The following is a 17276-nucleotide window of genomic DNA, read 5'->3' as shown; positions in this document are numbered from 1 at the left end:
CAAGATGTGGAATCTGATTATCAAATTCTTGAAATGATTTTGCAGTTGTGAATCTATCCAAGCGATCAAGTTTCCTTTCAACAACATTGTCAGTTTTGGATGATTCAAGAAAGATTACATCTCTAGAGACAACAAACTTTTTGTTGACTTCATCATAGAGACGGTATGCTTTGGAGGTGTTTGAATAGCCCAGGAAGATACACTTACGACTTCTTGCACCAAGTTTGTTTCTATGTACTTTTGGTATTAAGGCATAACAGGTGGAACCAAAGACCCTGAGATGCTTTACTGAAGGAATGTGCCCATACCACATTTCATAAGGAGTCTTGTTTCTAATAGCATTAGATGGACATCTATTCTTTATATATACAACACATAGAGCGGCATCAACACAAAACATTACTTTTACATTTTTGAAGAGGAGCATGGAGTGTACCATATTTAAGATTGTCCTATTCATTCTTTCAGCTACTCCATTCTGTTGGGGATTATATACATATCAACAGGTGAATCAGAGTCATCTATATTACCTCCATTTTTCTGATATGAATTTCTAGTTCCTGTTTTTACAACCTCATCAGGATGAACACTTTCAAGTGTTTTTGTCAGCAACTTTGGGGGACCTTTCTTAGATGGTCCAGGCTGCTCTGTTGATTGAGTTGGGGCTGAATCAAGATTGAGTCTCCCAATTTTGTCAATCACATCACTCAAAGTATCATCTGCTGTTGGAGATTCATGCAGGGGAGAGAGTGCTTCTGAAGAAGATTCCACAGGTTGATTTAGTATAGGAATCCCCCCTTCAAGATGTGGAATCTGATTATCAAATTTTTGAAATGATTTTGCAGTTGTGAATCTATCCAAGCGATCAAGTTTCCTTTCAACGACATTGTCAGTTTTGGATGATTCAAGAAAGATTACATCTCTAGAGACAACAAACTTTTTGTTGACTTCATCATAGAGACGGTATGCTTTGGAGGTGTTTGAATAGCCCAGGAAGATACACTTACGACTTCTTGCACCAAGTTTGTTTCTATGTACTTTTGGTATTAAGTCATAACAAGTGGAACCAAAGACCCTGAGATGCTTTACCGAAGGAATGTGCCCATACCACATTTCATAAGGAGTCTTGTTTCTAATAGCATTAGATGGACATCTATTCATTATATACAACACATAGAGCAACATCAACACAAAACATTACTTTTACATTTTTGAAGAAGGGCATGGAGTGTACCATATTTAAGATTGTCCTATTCATTCTTTCAGCTACTCCATTCTGTTGGGGATTATAAGGCATAGTTGTTTGATATTTGATCCTATGTTGTCGAAGATAGTTTTCAAATTCATTTGAAGTGTATTCTTTTCCATTATCAGTGCGAATAGAGCCAATATGAGATTGTGCATCATTTTCAATCCATGCATGAAAGTTCTTGAATGTTTGAAAAGCATCAGATTTTTTCTTCAATAAATATACCCAACACATTCCGGTGTAGTCATCAATAAATGTCATCATATATTTATTTCCATTTGCAGAAGAGACAAGAATTGGACCACATAAATCTGAATGAATGAGTTCAAGTTTTTTATGTGCTCTGGAATGTGAATCATGAAAGGGTTGGTTTCTATGCTTTCCTAGAATACAAGCATCACATTGCTTAAGCTTCCTAGGAATTGTAGGCAATCCAACAACACCATTTTTCTTTAATAAGCGAAGGTTGTCATAGTTCAAATGTCCAAATATAGCATGCCATAATAGACTTGATGGAAGTGTACCTTCTTCATAATTAGAATTGTATGAGAAATGTTGTGCACGAGCAGAGGTACCTTGCAGCTTGAGAAGCCTTTCTTCTTCAATCCCTGTCATGACAAGTGAGTGGTCAGATGCTTTTCTTACCTCAAGCTTGCCATCAAACATATGAATGGAGTGGCCTTGCTGTCTGATATGGACCAAGGACAACAAGTTTCTCCTCAACTAAGGGAGATATAGAACATGATGCAGAAGAAAGTCTAGAAGACCAGGCAATTTAAGCCTAATTGTGCCAAGCCCTGATGGCTTGAGTTTTGATTGGTCTGCAAAGTAAACTGCTCCATCAACATTGTCAGTGAATTCTTCAAAAAAATCTTTTCTATGAGTCATGTGGCAATTTGCTCCTGAGTAAAGCAACCAATCATTTTTCCAAGAAGTAATTGAAGCATTAAATAAGTCTTCATTTACTCCAATATTACATTGTGCCACAACATAATGAGCTGATTCAGGTGCTTTACCTTTATCTATGTCATTAGTTTTACCTTTGGGTTGGTTTCTTTGCTGCTCAATTTTATCCCAAGGTATCTTGCATGTGGAGGCATCATGTGATCCATTTCTTTTATAGCGTATGCAATGCAAATATGACTTTTCTCCTTGAGAGTTTCTTCCCCCCTGCCTCTGAAATATCTTCCTTTGCCTCTTCAACCACCTCTTCCTCTGGAAGAGTCTTGGGCAAGACTATTTTCTTTATGAGCAAGGCACACAGCCTCTTCAGAAGATTCAGGGGTTGTTTTCTTTCCAAAAGCTTTCTCTCTTTCAACAAATTTCTTTATAAGAGAGTCAAGGGTGATATCTTTGAGATTTCCATTTCCCTGCAATGACTCAAGATAATTAGAGTAAGTAGGATAAAGTGCCTTGAGAAAAGCAATCAGAGGGATATCCATTTCAAAATTAGTGACTTTGATATCATGCATTATTGATTTTACTTCGGATGCCAGGGCAAGAGGATCATTACTTTGTAATTCAAGGGTGAAGAATTTAATCATGAGTTGAACAATTTCAAGTGCAGAGTGTGAGTCAATCATAGAGTTCCTTCAGCTTTTATAATGCTTCAAATGCAGTTGAAAATGGTTTGATGTGTCGACTCACCTCTTCACTTACAGATGCAACAATCAATGCATATGCTTTGTTGTTTTTATTATCCCAAATGGCGAGCTCTTTGTCAGAGGTAGGGTGAACTGGGTCTTTGTCTCCTTCTCCACCACACACTCCTTTCCACAACTCATTAAAAATAAGAGTTTGTTGGATTTTCCTCAACCATTCAGGATAATTCTCTATTCCGGTGAGAGTTATTCCCACAATAGATATGATTGAATGCATATCGAACAACGTAATACTTTCAACGTTCAACATTCATCCAAATACTGGAGTTAGAGTCTGACTGTAACTGTCTATGGAAGAAATGAACAGTGGATGATGAGCGACGGATGAGCGAAGGATGAGCAGCGGATGAGCGGAGGATGAGCAGTGGATGAGTAGAGAAATAATGCAGAGGAGGATCATTGATGGTAGAAGATCAATGGTTATCGGAGGCAAAGAAGTCCAACCGTTAATCGTTATCGGAGGGCGGTTTTAAGGTGATGAGTAGAATATCATACGGACGCAAGGCGGTAAGTGGTTTAGAGAAGGGAATGCCCGATTCCATAGAGCGACAGACGCGTGGCTCTGAGGAGAGAGAAGAAACTGCTTCTATCGGATGGGAAAAGGTCGAGCATGTTGGTTGTGCGATATTGATGTGGGCCGTTAGATCTGAGGTCAAGAGATCTACGGTCGAGGTTGATCGGGAGGAGAGAGAAAAAGGTGTGCATATCGGGCGGGTAACCGCCATGCAACTTATGCGCCCGATATCATCGTCAGCCGTTGGATCTGAGGGTGGAGATCAATGGTCGAGAATGAGCCCATAAAACCTCGGGAACTGTGTCCGAGTGGGGTCTGGTAAGTGCGTCAAGCGATAGGAAAAACGATGAATCGGTGAATATATCAAACGATGGTGAAATACGGTGAATATGGTAAATATATATAAACAATTACATGTTGTTCTTCAAATGAAAGGGTAGCAACAGAGAAAATTCAAGCTATTACAACACTATTCAACACAACAACAACGTATTAGATTTCAAACGATGAGCATTCGCAAAGATCTGACAAAGATGTCAACCTATAAGAGATGCAAAATAGAGAATGAAGGAGTTAAAAATTTAAAAGGAAGGCCAAAAATGGCGCCTGCTCTGATACCATGTCAGGCCAGGATATAACTCCTTAAAACAAAACTTTGTTATATTCATTAAGGCTAAACATTATTATATACAAGAGGGAGTGACTGTTCGGTTCTTCTCCCGACTCTCTATCTTCTATATTATTTATTTACATTAATTACAGTTGTTCACCCAATCCTTCTGATTAGGTGTCGACAAGATCTCCACTGGTTTTCCTCAAGGTACACTAGAGCAAGTTGATACATGCAAAGTGTGTACTTTGGGTAAATACACCAAGTCTTCCTTTCACGAAAGAGACAGTCGAGAAGAGTTCATTTTAAATCAAGTCCATTCAGATGTGTGTGGACCATTCTCGACAGCATCCACGACCAAACACAGGTATTATGTTATATTTTTTTATGACTTTTCTCGAAAATGCTAGATATTTTTCATGCAGAAAAAGGATCAAACCTTCACAAAGTTTTGTGATTTTAAAGCATTGGTGGAGAAAGAGTCAGGAAAGAAGGTTAAATCTCTACGGAGTGATAACGGTGGTGAGTATGTCTCAAACGAGTTTAAGAACTTCTGTGCAGTGGAAGGGATTAAACGGGAGTTGACAACACCCCATAACCCTCAGTGGAATGGGGTGGCCGAGAGGAAGAACAAAAGCATAGTACGGGTAGCAAGGGAGATGTTGCATGATCAAGGTCTCCCACTACACTTTCGGGTTGAGGTATCCAACACAGTGGTTTATGCTCAAGATCATAGCCTGCATCAGATACTTGGGATGAAGACACCAGAGGAGGCTTATTTTGGTAAGAAGCCAGATGTTGGTCACTTAAGGATTTTTGGGTCATCGACATATTTCCACGTGACAAAAGATACACGGAAGAAGCTTGATCTGACAAGAGATTTGGGGATATTTGTGGGGTACACTGATATAACTCACAACTATTGGGTGTACTTTCCGACCAACAGGATGACAATGGTTTGTATGGATGTCAAATTCGATGAGGAGAAGGCCATGCGAGTTTCCCTTGAGATGGAGCTTCATATACATACGGTTGAGGAGCCTCAGATTGATGTGGAGCAGCCACATGCAAAGGATCCGAGAGTGGAGACATCCACTCAGGCAGAGTCTTCCAGAGATGGGAGAAAGCACACCAAAGAGGCAGATAGATTGTTGTCAGATGTTAGAGAGAATGTGGGAGCACCCACATCATAGCGCAGATAGAGGAGGTCACCTGACAGGTACATTGGATACATGGCTCTTATGAGCAGATGTGTTGTGACAGAGCCATCTTCCTTTGAGGAAGCAATGCAGCAACCGATTTGGGTTGATGCCATGGTGGAGGAGTATGACTCCATAGTTTGTAACAGTGTTTGGGATGTGGTCCTGAGACTGGAGGATAAGTCCATGGTGAGCTCCCGATGGCTTTACAAGGTAAAGCAAGCTACAGATTGTAGTGTGGAGAAGCATAAGGCTAGATTTGTGGCCTGTGGCTTTTCACAGGTAGAGGGGATTGACTATGATGACACCTTTTCTCCTGTTGCATGGTACTTGTCGAATAGATCTATATTGGCACTATCAACACAGATGGGTTGGAAGATACATCAGATGGATGTGAAGACAACCTTCCTTAATGGCATGATTGAGGAAGCGGTTTACATAAAGTAGCATGAAGGTTTTTAAACCTTCGACCATGAGTCACATGTGTGTCGGCTCAAGAGAGCGTTTTATGGGCTGAAGCAAGCACCTCGTGCTTGGTACACCATGATAGACAACTACTTCACCGGGTTGGGCTTCACGAAGAGTTAAGCAGATGCAAACCTATACCACATAGTGGTGGAATGTAAATTGTTGATCATTGTACTTTATGTTGATGATCTCATATTGACAGGTGATGATCAAGTTATCAAATATTGCAAGGAGGACCTAGCAAGAGAGTTTGAGATGAAGAACTTGGGGCTCATGCATTCCTTTCTGGGCAGGGTGATGGGGAGCTATTTGTGTCTCAAGGCAAGTATGCCAACGAGATACTCAGGAGGTTCCACATGGAAAGTTGCAAGCCTATGGAGAGTCCTCTAGCTGGTAACTGGAGGAAGGAGGATGCTACTTCGGGAGAGGTAGTGGAAGCTACTATGTACAGATAGCTTGTGGTTTCACTCATGTACTTGGTGAACACACGACTAGATTTATGCTATGTATTTAACCAATGTAGTCAAGCGATGGTTAGGGCTACCAAGTTGTATTGGAAGGCGGCAAGGCATGTATTGAGATACCTCAAGGGCACTACTCAGTACATATTATGGTACAGACAAATAGAGGGAGTTACGCTTCAAGGCTTCACCGATGCAGATTGGACAAGGAGTCCATCTAATAGGAAGAGCACATGAGGAGGGATCTTTAGTATTGGGTTAGTGGAAATTTCTTGGTACAACATGAAATAAAGATCGGTTGCACTTAGTTCCGCAGAGGTAGAATACATGGCTACAAGTTAGGCAGCATGTGAGTCCATCTGGATGAGGAAGATCCCGATTGGTCTGTTTCATCAGCAGATGGATCCGACAGTGATTTACTGCAATAATCAAAGTTGTATCAAAATCTATGAAAATACAGTTTTTCATGATACGTCCAAGCACATTGATATCTGATATCATCATCTCAGAGATTGTGTATTGAGGTAGATCATATTGTTAGAGTAAATTCCCATGGAGGAGCAAGATGCTGATATTTTGACAAAGGCATTGTCAAGATGTAAATTTGAGTTTCACAGAGAAAGGATCGGGGTAGATGATAATCCCTTTCTTGCTGAGAGGGAGTGTTGAGAAATGGCAACAAGAAATTCCAGTTTAATTTGTCCTTGAATTAAACTAAGAATTAAAATCGAATTCTATTCTCATAGTAACTTGTAAATAGTTAATTAAGTTTAATCGACTTATTAGCTTAGGCATTTCGAGTTGGAAGTCTTTTTGTAGTTATGTATATGTTCTCCCTAAATTTTAGGGGTCTAGTATGAGTTTAAATTGAATTGTAATTAGATAACTCAGTTTACTAAGTTATGGCCAGTTAAATTAGTTCTAATTGTATATGGAACTAATAGAGGGCTAATAGTCAGTTGGTGCACTAGTGCATCTACAAGTGTTACTCCAATTAATTGAAGATTCCCTCATGAGAAACTCATGCATGTCAGTTCAGAGAAAGACCCAGTTGAGACTAGAGTGCAAGGACAATGTACTATCAGTTGTATGATTTATTGAGCTGTAAATATCATGCATGAAATCAGAGAAGGACGTATATTTGGATTGCACAATTTTGGAAGCATGAATTCCCTTTAAATACGGGCTATTCATCCTAGGAATTGTGCAACGAAATAGGGGCTTGGCAGGCAATGGAAATTGGCTAAGTGTTGGCTAATAGCAAGCTTGTGGGGTAGAGAGTTGAGCACACTTGTGTGGAATTGTTCTTGAGAGAACAAGCTTTGTATCTTCACTCATATTTCTGATTTAATGCAATACAGATAGGCATGGTTTTGAGTTGTGGCTTTCCCGAAGAAAATTTATTGTTTTATGTGTCATTAATTTGTCTTCTTCTTGTTCATATTGTTTTCATTGGTTGAAAGTAGAAGTAGATTCTTATTTAGTGCTTTAGTAAATTGCATGAGCTTATGAATCTACAAGAAATTTTTACAATTATATCTATTAAACTATAACAATTATACATATTTAAGATTAAAAAATCCTTTATGAAATGGTATATGATATTAATGTATTGTTGTCTTCAATAATTTTATTTATTAAAATTGTAAATTTCAATTTATTTCAATATAAATAAAATAGAAATAGAAATATACTATATTATGTATATTTCTATTTCTATTTAGAGGAAGCAGGATGTGATGGCACGATCTTAGCTGGGATAGTCGTCATCGTTCTTCTTTATGCTGACGATATTGTTCTTTTGGCAAGGTGCCCATCTGATCTTAATAAGCAACTCAGGCTTCTTAAGGATTTCTGCTCTACCATGGGTATGACTATTAACACTGACAAAACAAAAGTTATGATTATCAAATCCAAGAAGGACATTTACGTAATTTTATGTATGACAATAATAACTTGGAGGAAGTGTATTCTTACAAGTACCTAGGAATTGATATTCATCACAAGCTCAACTGGAACCATAGCATTGAGAAAAGGATTAATGGGGGGTGGAAAGCTTACTTTGGTCTTGAAAATAATTGTAAAATAGCAAACCTTGTAATGTGGGATAAAAAGAAGTTCCTCTTTGAAACTTTAGTCACTCCTGTTATCTTATATGGCTATGAGGTTTGGGGTTGCAGCATCTCCAGAGAATCATGGAGAAAGATTGAGCAAATCCAGAAGCGTTTTATAACTTATAACCTGAAAATTAAAAGTAATACACCCTATCCTATTCTCCTTATAGAAGCAGGTCTTTCCCCTATTGAGAGCCTAGCTATGCTTAGGTTTCTGTTGTACAAGCACAAAATCAGTAACATAGACGATCATAGACTTCCTAAGCTAGCTTTAAATTCTAGCCAAAACCACCTAAGGCTCAATCGAGGGTGGCATAAAGACACAAGGGCCTGGTTAAACTATTGGGAGATCAACGAAAATGATGCATTGCAAAACATAAATAACATTAAAGATATTGTTACTTCTAAGTTCAAAGAAAAAATGTGGTGTGAGAAAGACTTAGCGGCTAAAAGAAAATTAAGTTATTATAAGAAAGTCATCAACCCCACCCTAGAAGATCAAAAGTATCTCTCTATTTTAACTAGCTCAAAGAATAAAATTAATATAGCAAAGATTAGAACGAATTCTCATGAGCTCCATAGTGAAACAGGTCGTTGGGCAGTTCCTAAAACGCCATGGACGGAAAGGATCTGCCATATATGTGAGAATAGGAACATCGAGGATGAAAACCACTTCCTCTTAGAGTGCCCCGCGTATAACCACATTAGATCTCAGTTTCACAATCTTTGTTACAATACTGACCTTCCTAGCCTTTTACAATGTCAAAATTATAGTGAGCTCGGGAGGCTTCTCTCCAAGCTTTTTGAGCATAGGAATAAAATCTTAAATCAAAATAGATAACTTGTTTCTTTAGGTCCGATAGACCATTATTTGGTCTCAATGGACGTTAACCATCATCATCATCATCATATTGTGAGTTGGCTTAATGGTTAAGACATGTGTTTCCTTATCAAAGGTTATAAGTTAAAACCCAATGGATAGAATATATATATCTCTATAGACTTTCCCAGTGAAATCCTTATATGAAAAGAATTCCTTGTCTCACAAACTAGAAAGTCTCATACACTAATATGATCTCTAATTTAATTATAACCTTAAAATTAGATCATTATTATATATATATATATATATATATATATATAAATAAATAATAAATATTATTTCACCTAATTTTATATTTATAATCAACTATATTTTACATATTTTATACAATAAATTAATATAATAACATGAAAGACGCTGCATAATAGAATATCTGATTGTGTAAAAGAAGTTATTTTAATTTTTTTTGGAAGTGAAATCTTTCTTATCAACTCTATTTCAAATATTTACAAAAATAAATTAATATATATTTATAATCAACTATATTTTACATATTTTATACAATAAATTAATATAATAACATGAAAGACGCTGCATAATAGAATATCTGATTGTGTCAAAGAAGTTATTTCAATTTTTTTTGGGAGTGAAATCTTTCTTATCAACTCTATTTCAAATATTTACAAAAATAAATTAATATAATAACTTGAAAGAGACTACATAACAAAATATCGTATTATATCAAAGAAGTTATTTTATTCAATTGGTTGAAGCGGCAAATTATAGTTTATAATTTTTATTTTATTTTTAAATTTAAATAAGTTTTGTAAATAAATTTAATAATTTTATATTAAATATTATATAAAAATATAAAAAATTAAGTATAATTTTTATTTTTATTTTTAAATTAAAAAAATTGTAAGTAAATTTAATAATTTTATATTAAATATTATATAAAAATAAAAAATTTAGGTTTGATAATTTGATGTTGAAAATATAATTTTGTCAAATGTGTTGAGGCGGTTGTCTAATGGCCTTCGTGGCCTCGCATAATTTTACATCTATAACGAAATTTTAATAAAAAATTGCACAATTTGCAATTTGTTTTTTATGTTGTCGGTTTCACCTAGCATTCAATGTTAGGTTGTCGGTTTAAGTGGCATTGTAAGTGTTAGTGGACTAGGACAAGTGAGGTGGGAAGGGCCACATATACACGTTTCTATATACTCGTCGACATATGGCAGCAGGTGGGCCCCTTAATGTGTTCTATCATTCTCAATACAAAGTCCACGTGCCATGATGTTAACTTTTTCTCTTTGTTGTTAATGATCTTTATGAAAGGGTCGTTTCCTACTTTTAATATGCACCTAAACTCATTATTAGAGGTTCCAGCGTAAGATAAGAATGATAAGAATGTCTAATCTCCTTTTTGAAGATTCTGGGGTCAAGAGTCACTTATTGTTAGAGATTCTCAATTAGATAAGAATGTATTATCTCCTTTTTAAGATATTGGAGTTATGAGTCTTAGTTGACTATTGGCAATGCCTTAGGTGACTTTATTACTTATGATTAAATAAGATACTCTTTACCTAGGTGTTATTTTTTTTAATATTAATTGAGTGATGAGCGTTAACTCAAGTGGTTGCCCACCATCTCTATGGTAAACTAGTACACCCCATCTCTCATTAGGTCTAATCTACTTTTTGAAGATATTGGAGTCATGAGTCAATTATTATGAGAGGTTCTCAATTAGATAATAATCTCTAGTCTCCTTTTTAAGATATGGGAGTCATGAGTATTAGTTTTAGTTGAATATGATGGGCTTATTAGTCAATGATATTTTATTTTATTTTTTTATTTTTATTTTTTTTCGAAGGTGGCAAAACCTATCAAACTCAGGTGTTAGTCAATGATATTTTTACTTGTGTTTTTATGTTAATTTAAGTGGTTGTTTATTATTATTTTTAAAATAAATTTGTATTTTCTACTAAATTATTGGTTTAAATATTATGGTAGAAGTTTAGGATGGAATTTTTTTTTTGGGAGAATTAAACTGTGTTAAGGGGTAGTCAAGCTTCATGAGTAGGAGTTGAGGATGGGAGCCACCTTTGGGATAATTAAACTGTCCCAAAGGGCGTTCAAGCTCGACTGAGCTTTGCCCAATCCCTGTGGTAGTATCCCACTAGTTGGTAGATCATTCTTCCATCAAACATTGGAGCTAGCCTCGACCTAGGCTCAACCTAGTTCAAAAAAAAAAACAAACAAACAAAACAAGTACATCTCATCTCTAAAACATATGAAACTTCTAGCTATTTGTGGCGTCTTTCTATGTATTTTTCTAAGTTTGGACATCTAATAATCAAGCATTCAATTTAGTTTGCAAATTATTTTTCCAATAAATTTAAAAAGATATAAAATGAAGTAACAATGAAAATATATGATCTCAACAAAGTTATCATTTTTTCATATGACTCAACTTTTCCTATTTTGATACATTACTAAAAAATAACCTTGTCGTTGTTCCAGATTACCCAACTTTATCTAATTTGATATGTATATTAAAAAATAACTTCATGTCAAGTTTATAGTTTTTATAACTAATAAATCATAGTTTCAAATTTTTATTATGCTTTTTATCAAAATGAATGTAGAAGGCCTACCTATTCTCAAAGATAGATATCACTATTTTAACTATTGTATTTATACCATGCTTTTCATCAATTTTTTAGTATTTCATTGTAGTGATGTATTATTTTTTCTGCTAATGTGATTTTTTGTTCTATTCTCAATATATTCTATTAGTAGTATTTTGGTAATCGATTCCTTCTTGTTTTTATATGCATGTCCCTTATGAGGACATGAAGTGTAGGGAGTTGGGAATCAAGCTAATTGATCCTGCTGAAGATCTTCATTATCGACCCAAGATGGCCTACCATGGTGGATGAACTAAAGAAAGATGACATGCCAAGAGACATTATCAAGGTATTGCTTTCCATGGTGGATGAACTAAACAAAAATGATATGCCAAGAAATATTGCTTTAGGAGGCCCTCATGTGATAGAAGATGAAATATTGGATCATTTCACTCAAATTCTATGGAAACTCCCAACAATGACCAGTTATCTTCAACAAGCAATCATTTTAGAGGAATGGCGCCTGTCAAGGTACAATAGTAGATTAGAAAAGTAAAATTATTATACTACATTAAAATGCATAAGTGATTTGGAAAATGCATTTATTAATATTAAAATAATAAATGAATTGGAGAATATGCATATTTTGTGTCTATGTGTGTATGTTTTCATGCATGTGCATGCACATGCTTTTTCCAATACAAGCAAGTCATATTGTTTAATATGGGATCTTGATGACGATGATTAACATTAAGATAAGATCAACTTTGTTGATCAGAATTAATTAATTTGTTTTGGTATTTTCATTTCATGATTAAAAAGATTGGACAAAAAATTTCTCAACTCCTTTTGATTTTCCTAAGTTAATAAGTTATAAAGATAAGTAAAGCTATAGGTATTGTGAAATTGAGATGTGATGTCAAAATAAGTAGGACATTCTAATAAAACATGTTTTTTATCATCTACTTTTTTAATATTAAAACGTTATATATTCTTTTTTCATTATGTTTTAAGTTTTGTGCAATGTCCAATTAGATTATTAAACTCAAGAGAAATTATTATTATTTTAAAAAGATTAATTTTTTCCTTAAAACTAACTATAATAAAAAAGATAATTTTAATCTTTCCATATGGATTAATGATATCTTATAATTTATTATTTTTTTTACCACAATTTTTTTCAATTTAATTATAATGGTAATTTAATATATCTTTTGTTTTCTATTTTTCTTTGCATCACAATTTATTTTTAAATTTAATAATAATAGTAGTAGTTCAATGTATATTTTATGATAACTATATTATTATAAATAAATATATACAATTATGTCAATTTAAAATAATTATTTTTAATAAATTATTTTTCTTAATGATATTTTTCTTTTTCTTTTTTCTTTATTTTTCAGTTAGGTTGTGTTTAGTTTAGAGTTAACATCAATGTTGGATAGAGGACGATTTCCTGCAAGATGTTATTATTAGGATAGTATGAGGCTTTGTCAATCCCAGATGTCTTTTCAGATAATTCTCATCTCTCACAAATGGATTTTGCCTCAACCTCTCCCTACAAAATTGCAAGATGTTATTATTAGGATAGTACGAGGCTTTGTCAATCCCATATGTCTTTCCGGATAATTCTCATCTTTCACAGATGGATTCTGCCTTAACCTGTTCCTATAAATTTCAAATTAATAACCTAATGGAAAATAAACCTCATATAAACCAACTAATTTACACCTCATAAATTAATCCTAATAATAATATATTTATATGAACCATACATCCAACTAAAAATAAATCAACAAATCAAAAATTTAAATTGTAATGAAAAAAATTACCACTCCCCGGCCCATTAATAAGAGCCATTAAAATCTTATTAGTTATAATTTTATTAGGTTAATAAAATACCTACTTTAATTTCCCAATAAAGCATTATAACCATGGTATATAATGGATATTCATTTTAGCATATTCTTAATCAACAACTATGCTAATAATAAAAGTAAAAGATTTTTTTACTATGCTAATAATAAAAGTAAAAGAATTTTTTACACGTTGCTAAGGAGTATGCATTACGTTTTGTGTAAAACTACGTGATTTATTCCCTTTTCAAAGCAAATTCTTTCTTTAAATGACACAAAGGTTGATTTATATGCTTTTGAAGATTCGTTCCCCGTCCTACTTTTTTTAATGGGTCTTTAAAAGCATTAAAAAAGATGGTAAAAACATTTTTGATCGTATATTATAATATAATAATAAAATGGATGGAGGTGATGGAGGCTTCGTTTTTAGGGTTTTGGGTTTTGAGCTTAAGGGTGAGGCGGAAGCGGAGGCAGAGGTTGTAATGCATTAGAATGACAGGTAGACATGAAAGCTTAAGGTGTAGATATTGTTTTTCTCCCCTCTAACTTTTCAAATTCATGTTTATCTTATTTCACATTCAAGCGGTTAGGGTTTTACTATTAGGATGTTGGGTTTAATGGGAAGTTGAGTGTTACGGAGTTTTTCACTATAGGAAAAAAAAGGTAAAAATGGAAGTTTGTGCGAGTTTGAGCCAAATCAATTGGATATTCTGGTAGTTTGTGGCTTTGAGCTCAATTAGCAAAATTTGGCAAGGTACAACCTCTAGCTCTTCCATGGTAGACCATCAGTTTTCCTGTAGATTCAGAGCTCATGTAATGTACTAAAACACAAGACAAGAATCTACTCTATTCTTTAAACAATTGAAACCAAGAATCGATGAAAACAATAATCGACAAGAGGAAGATAATCAAATAAACGTAACACAATTGTTTTTCTCAGGAAAGCCACTGCTCAAAACCCCGACTAGCTATTGCATTAATCAAATTCTGAGTGATAATACAAAGCTTGTTCTCACAAGAACAATTTCGCACAAGTATGATAAACTCTTTACCTCACAACCCTGCATTGACCAACACGTAGCCAATTTTTGTTGCATGTTGAGCCCCTATTTCCTTGCGCAATTCCTATGAGAATCAACCCATATTTAATCTGGGAATCCTTCCTCAAAAATGCGCAATCCAAACTAGGTCCTCTTCTGATTGCATGCATGATATGTACAACTCGGATCACTCTACAGTTGATAGTACATTGTCCCTACACTCTAGTCTCAACAGGGTATTTCTATGAATTGACATGCATGAGTTTCTCTTGAGTGAATCTCCAGTTAGCTAGAGTATCACTGAGGATGCACCAGTGCACCAACTCACTACTAATCCTCTACTAGTTCCATAAACAAATATAACTAGTTCAACTGTCTATAACTCAGTCAAACTGAGTTATCTAATTACAATTCAAATAAACTCATCCTGGGCTCCTAAAATTTAGGGAGAACATATACATGACTACAGAAATACTTCCAACTCGAAATTCGTAAGCTAATTAAGTTAATTAAACTTAATTAACTATTTACAAGTTGTTATGAGAATAGAAATTGATTTTAATTCTCAGTTTAATTCAAGGACAAATGAAACTGAAATTTCATGTTGCCATTTCTCAACACTCTCTCTCAACAAGAAAGGGATTATCAACTACCCTGATCCTGTCTCTATGAAACTCGAATTTACATCTTGACAATGCCTTTGTCAAAATGTCAGCATCTTGCTCCTTTGTGGGAATGTACTCCAACAACATAATCCGCCTCAATACACAATCTCTGAGATGATGATATTGGATATCAATATGCTTGGACCGATCACAAAAAACTAGATCTTCAGAGAGTTGGATACAACTCTGATTATTGTAGTAAATCATAGTTGGATCCATCTGCTGACCAAACAAACCAACTAGAATCTTCCTCATCCAAATGGCCTCACATGATGCTTGACTTGTAGCCATGTACTGTGCCTCTGTCGAACTAAGTGCAACCGATCTTTGTTTCCTATTGTACCAAGAATTTTTCACTGACCCAATACTGAAGATCCCTCTTGATCTGCTCTTCCTATCGGGTGGACTCCCTTCCCAATCTGTGTCAGTGAATCCTTGAAGCTTCACTCCCTCTATCCGCCTGTACCACAATCCATACTGAAAAGTTCCCTTGAGGTATCTCAACACATGATTAGGGTCCTTCCAATATAGCTTGGTAGGCCTAACCATTGCTTGACTAAGCTGGTTAACTGCATAGCACATATATAGTCGCGTTTTCACCAAATACATGAGTGAACCCACAAGTTGCCTATAAACATTAGCTTCCACTACTTCCCCTGAAGTAGCATCCTCCTTCCTCCAGTTACATGTTAGAGGAGTCTCCATGGGTTTGTTTCTCTCCATTTGGAACCTCCTGAGTATCTCGTTGGCATACTTTCCCTGAGACACAAACAATTCCCCATCACCCTGCCATACTTCCATGCCTAGAAAGTAATGCATGAGCCCTGTTGACACCTAATCATTGTGATTGGGTGAATATTTGTAAATAATATAAATAGTAAATAATGGAGAATAGGAATATGAAGAGACACTGGGAAGTGAAGCCCAAGAGTCTCTCCCTCCTTGTATATATCCATGAGCAATATTAATGAAGAAATACAATTCATTTGAGGAGTTACCCCCTGGCCTGACATGGTATTAGAGCCAACTCCATTTTTGGCTTCCCTCTCTGCCCTTATAACTCCCTCATGCCTATGTTCTGCCTATTTTGCAGAATTAATACCTCTGCCATGCTCCTAAGGCCCGAACCCACCTTCCATACACTGCCATATGAGTTTTTTTTTCCAAGCCTGAACGTTGGCTAAACGTTGTTGGTTAACAACGGGTCTCCACCCATATTCCACACACACCTCCATACCTCGGATACTTGGTGCATTGTTTTTACCAGACTCACCTCACAGTGGGCTTCGTTTGTTTACATAGTAGACTTCAGCCCTTCGGCCCTTGACTGTGCCTACGGCCTCCATACACATATCCCCTACATACCATATCGTATACCACCCTCCCAAATGTTGTTTCCGCTCCACGCTGCATCTTTCATAACAACGCTAGTTTAAAAACGGTGGTTTACAAATGTTGCAGTTATCAACGTTGCCCATACCTCAACCTTTCCATACCAAGCTCCATACACCTTGGCCTCTCCCATACACCTCATCCTCATCCTCTATAGTTAAATACGCTACCATAACTGCCCATACCATGCCACAATTATTAATTGTTAACACCTCTACACAATTAAAACCGCCCCCTGTTATATATCTCCATCCCTGTTCTTTGGTTTGATTCCCACAGCTCCCCTTATCACAACATCGAAGACTTTTGGGGTATTATAATCTCCAGTGCGTTGAAGCTCTTGCTGATTCGATTTTCAAACTGGGTGAAAATTCACTGCTATAGTTCCGTAGACACAAGTTCAAGGTGTGGTGAATGTATATATTATGAAGCGCATTCAATTCCTTTAAAGATGGTGGTAGTATTAAAGTTCGTTGAAATTTTTTGATGGTGATTATAGAATGAGAATTTTGGATGGTACATAATGAGATTTTTTTTGAATGGTGGCATGTTTGAAGACCTGAAATTAGTTATATTTTTTTAGATATA

The sequence above is a fragment of the Pinus tabuliformis genome, chromosome 8, assembly GCF_031772625.1.
Source record: "Pinus tabuliformis cultivar Carrire ecotype Pingquan chromosome 8, CPIR1, whole genome shotgun sequence".
Lineage (NCBI taxonomy): Eukaryota > Viridiplantae > Streptophyta > Pinopsida > Pinales > Pinaceae > Pinus > Pinus tabuliformis.
The sequence above is the reverse complement of the archived record's forward strand: the minus strand, read 5'-3'. Positions refer to the sequence as shown.